The sequence below is a fragment of the Octopus bimaculoides genome, chromosome 2 (assembly GCF_001194135.2).
Source record: "Octopus bimaculoides isolate UCB-OBI-ISO-001 chromosome 2, ASM119413v2, whole genome shotgun sequence".
Classification (NCBI taxonomy): domain Eukaryota; kingdom Metazoa; phylum Mollusca; class Cephalopoda; order Octopoda; family Octopodidae; genus Octopus; species Octopus bimaculoides.
This window is the reverse complement of record NC_068982.1, coordinates 160,349,031-160,356,064: the sequence shown is the minus strand read 5'-3', so window position 1 is coordinate 160,356,064 and position 7,034 is coordinate 160,349,031.

The window sequence follows — 7,034 nt, the reverse complement described above, 5'->3', positions numbered from 1 at the left end:
GATCTGGCTGTCGTTTGAGTCCATAATAGCTCACATACCGCCTTATTTTCACGAAATAGTGTAGATAACTTTCTTCTGCTTAGTTGTTGTGAAGAAAGAAGTTGTATTGCTGACAATCTCAGAAAATTTTGAGAGAGAACAATATCAACACCTACAAGTATCAGCAGAAGCTGAAGGTAATTTTTCAAGAAAGGGTCTACTCTCAAGGATATTAGATAAAAGGCAAATACAATCTTCCAACTTGGTAAGTATTCTAGATTCAGATAGCAAGTGTTGTTTTGCTGTTACAATCTGGAGAGTTCAATTCCCTGGATCGGAAGATGTGTGAAATCTTTGACGTTTGTGATCTTACTTCAGTCACCGTTCCTGACTATACGATGGAATATTTTTTATTTAATGTCATTTAATTTTTAATTTGCTGTATTACACTCTCCAGAATGTAGATTTATAGCAAAGGTATAACCAACGAGTTTTGTAGTCCCTTTATGTTGTTTGATTTTCGTCTTCAGTAGATCGGTGTCTAATAAAATTTCCACGTGCAACAATTAATATTGTTATCGCTGTTGTTATTGCTGCTGTAGTTTTTGTCTATGAGGTCTCCTGAGGTGTTCTGATTACAACATTAAATGAGCATATTCCTTTCCGGATTCATTACACGGAAAGGATTTCAGATTTAGGATTTAGCAATATGTCCTCCTGCTGTCTATATTCTGATTCAAATTCCGCTGAGGCCGTAGCATTTCGTCTCTTCGGGATAGATAGAATAAATACCAGTTAGGCAGAGGAGTTGATGTAATTGACTAGCCTCCATACCAAAAATATCATGCCTTATACCTATTGGAGAAATAATTATCATCGTCATCATCATCATCATCACCATCATAACCATCATCATCATCATCATCATCATCATCATCATCAACAACAGTAGCAGCACCATTATAGTTGCTTTTGTTGCTGTTGTTTCAGTTTTTGTCGGTTGTTTTTGTTATAATGTTACTTTCATAATAACATGCAGATAAAAATAATAAAATCATAAAATCAAATATTTTACCTTTTTCTCATTGTATATTCCATTGAGATATTAGTGTAGGCAGATGGGAGACATTGATTAATAAATCACCCTGAAAAAAATATTGAACTACATTTAATCGTAATTTATGCGATTTCATTCAGGAATTTATTCTTCGATATAGTCTAAGACATAAAATATTTTCTTTTTCATACAGCTTTTGTTGCTAACTTGTAATTGTATCATTACTGTCAGAAAACAGGTATGTATCTTTAAGGAAAATCAAATTTCCTAATCTCGTCTCCTGCACTCTTTTTATTTATTATGATATAAAATACGAAACACGCATAATCGCACATATAAATGACATACAGAAGCACAGACACACTGACATATATTATACATGATTTATAGACGTCTCTCATTCCCTCTCACCTTCTCTCTTTACTTTCATTTATATACATACATACTTACATACATACACATATATATATGTACATTTATACATATATGTATATATATACACATTTATATATATATATATATATATATATATATATATATATATATGTATGTATGTATGTATATGTGGATGTATGTATGCATTTATGACGAACATCCAATAAATTCCGAGCGACAGCGGTAAGTTTATATATGGCTAAATTAGTGTTTTACATATCATATGACACACACCATTTGTTTCTATTTCTTGCCTTAAAAAATTCTACTTTCTGAAGAAAATGGGGAAACCATCTAAAAACAGCTGCTTTTAATACTTAATATTTTATTTTTCTGTAATTCTAATTCAAATTATAGCCAGTTCAGTGATACACCACAGTTGCCAAGAAATAAATCAGAAACAGAAATTTATAAATTTTTATCTCATGTCAAGACAGCTATAACATGTGTAAAATGTTCAAGTTGTTTCTTTCTTTCTTTTTTTGCTTTCTTGTATCCACTAACATTATCGTTTTCACAATGCAGTAATATATTTTATAATGTTTTTATGTGTTGAGAAACACAACAGTCAATTGCCGACTGATGTCATTTAAATATAAAGTCTTTTAAACGAGAAGAAACTGAAGCACTTCAAGTAAATGAGAGTTATGATATGTGATACAATAAGATTCCGCTTTTTATTCGCTTACGGGTATATGATTTCATAGAACTGATGTCATTCTATTTGTCACCTGCTTGAAATGCAGTGGGCATTTTCCATGCTTCTTGCAGGAGGCATTAACTATGTGACGAGAAATAATTATGCTGCAGAAGATACAACGTAAACTGTTGAAATGTTTCAGAAAACCGTGACGTTCTCAATACTTGTTGAACTAGTGATCATGAAATCCTTGATGGTAAAAATAAAACCAAACTGTTTAGAAATCAAATAATTGAGATTTACCTTTCTCATAAAACATGGAGAAAACAATATTAGATCATAATTGCTGGGATTGTGATTTCTTTAGTAACTATGAAAGAAAACTTCGGATTTATTTCCACCTAATCCTTATATTATCATCAAAGCATAAGCTTGAATCGTTTCGTAAAGATATTTCAGAGATATCATCCAAATAAAGACAATATTTGTCCTGTTGGTACTTCCTCCTTCTCCCATGCACAAATAAGTAGTTTCATCTCCGTTTCCAATTTTCACCCGTCTCTTGAGATTATTTCTGTCATCTCCGAAATCTTTGTCAACTTTCTAGACATCTCTCTCGTTCTACTGATCCTTTTGACCACTTTCTCAACACTTACACCTACTTTAAACCTACCCCTACCTCGGTTTTCCTCTTCTCACCCTTTGTAAACCAAAGACGCCATCTTTTACGCCCAGTTCTGTCGTCTCCGAAGTCTGAGTAGCCTCAACTACGATTTTTCGAACTCAGTTTTTAATGATTGTCACGTCTTTTCACACTTTGTTGATACTCCTCCATCTTTGTGATTCCGCTTAAATTCATGCCTGCCAAATTGACCGCACCTCTACGCTCTCTACTCATCTCAACTTGGCTCTACACCGCATACCCTTTCTCCTCATATTACTTCCCTCTAACCTACACTTCGTCAAAAAGTTCTACAGATCTTCCAACCTCTCCATTTCGCTCCTACCACGAGCCCTTCAAACGCGCCTGAAAACTACACGACTAACTGGTCCGTAACATCCATCCTCCACCCCCCCCGCTCCCGCCTATATTGGGTCCTCTCTTGCTCTAGACCCCGATTCCATACCTGTCCGTTTATTACCAACACCACCTCCCTCACAGGAACCAACTAATACACTGCTCACATCTGTGTCTCTATCATGTCATTTTGGAGAATACTTGATTCTTAAGATTATCTTCCCTTTTCCTTAGTCCCTAAATACACACACACACACACACACACACACACACACACACACACACACACACACACACACACACACACACACACACACACACACACACACACACACACACACATACACTAACACACATACACTCACACACATACACACACATTCATAGCGTGAATATGTACGTATGTATGGCATCAACACAACAAACTTATGTAAAACATCTCTTTACCAGAATTTACTCTCTAAGTTACGGTGAAAGTTGAGAAGTATCTTCCCTGATAACCTATGCTGATATTTGAACATTTTGTATAATTTTGATTTCCTATGTTATCACGTGGTAAATTGTTTTAGATGCAAAACAATTTCGCATAAATTGGTAATATTATTGTAGTAACGTTTATCTAATGGATTTAAAATTGATTCCGTGTTACATTGGAATCGCGAAACTTGAAATTTAAAATGCGTTAGTATTTTGCACTTTTTCCGATGATCTACTGATCTTTGACAAAAATGTGAATAGATCATAAGTGTTAGCAGGGAGGAAAATACCTGAGCAGGCTGTATAAAAGTAAAGAAAACCGAAACATAGATTACAAGAGAACGAATGAATTCTAAATTTCAGTTTTTAAAATGTCATATGTATTAAAATAAAGGAGAAAGTGGTTGTGGAAACTTTATGTAATAAGTGTGAAACATCAAATATCCGAATAAAGGTTGTTTTTCACAGAACATGTAAGAAAATTGAATGTTAAGCAAAATTAGAATAGTCCATACTGATACAAATTCTGAATCTACCTACGCTTCTTTTGAAAAATAATATTAATTACATGCTTTAAATATACGGCAGCTTGAAAGGAAAACTGAATAGTCTAAAATAAACTACTCGTAAGAAAATAGAAATGCCTAGTCTGTCATAATATTTATCAGAACAAGAGATAAGATTTCATTAATCATTAGACAACTCCTAACTTTTTCTTCCTGGATTACCCTTTGTCAATTCAATGAGCGCTAGGTACATTTATGATACAAAAATCCGTCGAATGTGCCTCAAACTTCTCTGACTGGGAATTCACATTTTATATATTTCTCGCGTCCGCAATTCAGCTTTTACTCATATTTCTGTAAATATACATGTTTACAGTATTCTTTTTTAAAATGATTTCAAAATTTACTGCAGATTCGGAAAACTTGAACGATATAAAACAAACATTTTCCAGCGGTTCAACAGTCTGGCCTTCATAGTTTCATAATTATCTGTCTTCTCTGCGCTAGCTAGATCTGTTAGAAACACCAGAAAAATTTACCATAAATTATATGCTGCTCTTTTCAAAAAATATATAAAAATGCATAATGAAAACGATAGATATTAATACGTAAAAACAACGGATTTGCCATAACTAAAACATTTATACTGGTAATAAATCAGAGCTGACCTGCTAAATAGCATCAATAAAAATATCTCAGCTGCAACATTGCCACCTATAAATACCAGTTTGCTTTTGATATATTAGGTATCCAACTGTACCATATTACTCAAGCAAATTAGTGAGCAGCGATGTTGTTCCACTTCTCACCACATTTCGTACCAGAAAGAGGTATATTAGCACTCTGTTTTTTCCCATACTTTATAGTATTGCTCACACACAGATATAGTAAAAACAAATTCTAAACTAAATGTTAAGCAACATCCAGTAAAGCCATAACCAATGCATATAAATCAAAGAATAATTGACCTTCATAGTGTAAGAAGTGTTTGAGTTACATCAATTTTGATGCGAATATTTGCATGTCACAAAATACTAACTTTTGAAAGAAAGCATAAAAAAGACATTTAATTCTACCTAATGCAATCACGTCTCCAGATCAAATATAATGTCTCTTCTACATATATTTGCCTCAACATACCTAATACAGAGAGAGCTCTTTTACTTTCTAGTTAGAGTATTATCATTTTTATCACCACAGCTTTAGTTTAATGGCAACTGTTATGAAGCACCACCACTATTTAAATTTGCTCCATTCTAATAATTATAGGTAGGTGTCTCACAGAAATGTTGAACTCCGAAAAGTGTTCAAGCATTACTGTTCAGTCTTTATACAACAATAGTGTATGTACGACCATACTGTAAAAACTGGCCTTCATTTTGAATATTTTAAATATTGAACTACTGTCTTATTTGAGGGTGATTTCCTTGCTACTTTCAACAGATTGAGCAATTACATAGTGAAATTTTAGTATAATTCAGAGAAATAAGAGATTTTGTAATTTATATTACACGTTTGTAAAGAAAGTATTCAATCTGTGAGGTTGTTTCTATGCTAAAAATTCTACATGCATATTTCCTTAAACATCCTGCTGCATGAACCTTAAGGAAATCCTCAAAAAAACATTTTACACAATTCCTCCCCTGCATTCATAACCAGGTACAAATTGTGACCCTAAACAATTATACTCCTCTGAACATAAATGTTTCTTTAGCTTTACAACAATCAAGCTGCACTCAGACAACAATTCCCTATGCTTCATCGTAGACATCCCTATAAGACTATGTCTCAGAAACCTCTATCAGTGGAAATAACATAACGTGTTTAAAAAGAAACACTCCAAAATTTGGGAAGACGTTCCCACAAAATATCTTGTTCCTCGCGGTAACACACAACTACATATATCAAGTTTCAATAAATTATGTATATTTCACTGACTCACTCTAAATATTTATATTTCTTTTTGTCGATTACATTATCTTTGATACTTACTCTACGTCGGTTCCGACATGCTTAGGAATTAGTCATATTATTTGAACAGATCAACAAAAATTACAAATTTATCAACCTCCTAGTCATGTACGAGGGGATGTTCATTTTGCATTGCTTACGCGTGCATGCATTTACATTCATCATACATGATTATATTCTCAGTCACATTTGTTCTCATGAACAAAACTTCACTAAACCACACTCCTGAACATCATACCTTTTGTTCCTTGTAATCTCTTACATTTCTGTAAATTTATATGATAATATAAAACTTATCTATTTTTCTTTAAACTAGCTGACGCAACACTACTTATTAAAGTAGATAAATGCATAACAATTGAATTAGGAACACTGTAAATTGCAACAATGTAAATATAAAATCGATTTTTTAAATGTACATGAAAGATATATATCAAAAGTAGTGACATAGCGCAGTTAGTTAGAGGAATGCTATTATCCGCAAGTTAACCGTACGAACAAATACGTTATCTGAGAGAATCAGGCTGAACTTAATGCAGGGGCATGACATGTATAAAAATATAGCAAATATTGAATGTCTGAGATTTGCAAAATTAACTATATTGATTGCTTTACTAAGGGCAGCTTTGATAGAAAACTCAACATTTAGAAATTCCCTTTTGATATATCTAGTACATCATGATTTCTAGGATTTTGTGATCATGGCGCTTGACTACCCAATAGAATTTTTTCTATTATACATTACTTTGTTAATTAGATTGTAAATATTAAGGTCAAATTACCATTATTGCATGGCATTTAAATAGATCAAAATGTGTGATATAAATCATATACAGATAAACACATACACACAAAAATATGTATATAGAGATATACATATATAATACACACACACACACATCATATATGCATAATATGTATATGTATATATATATATATATATATATATAT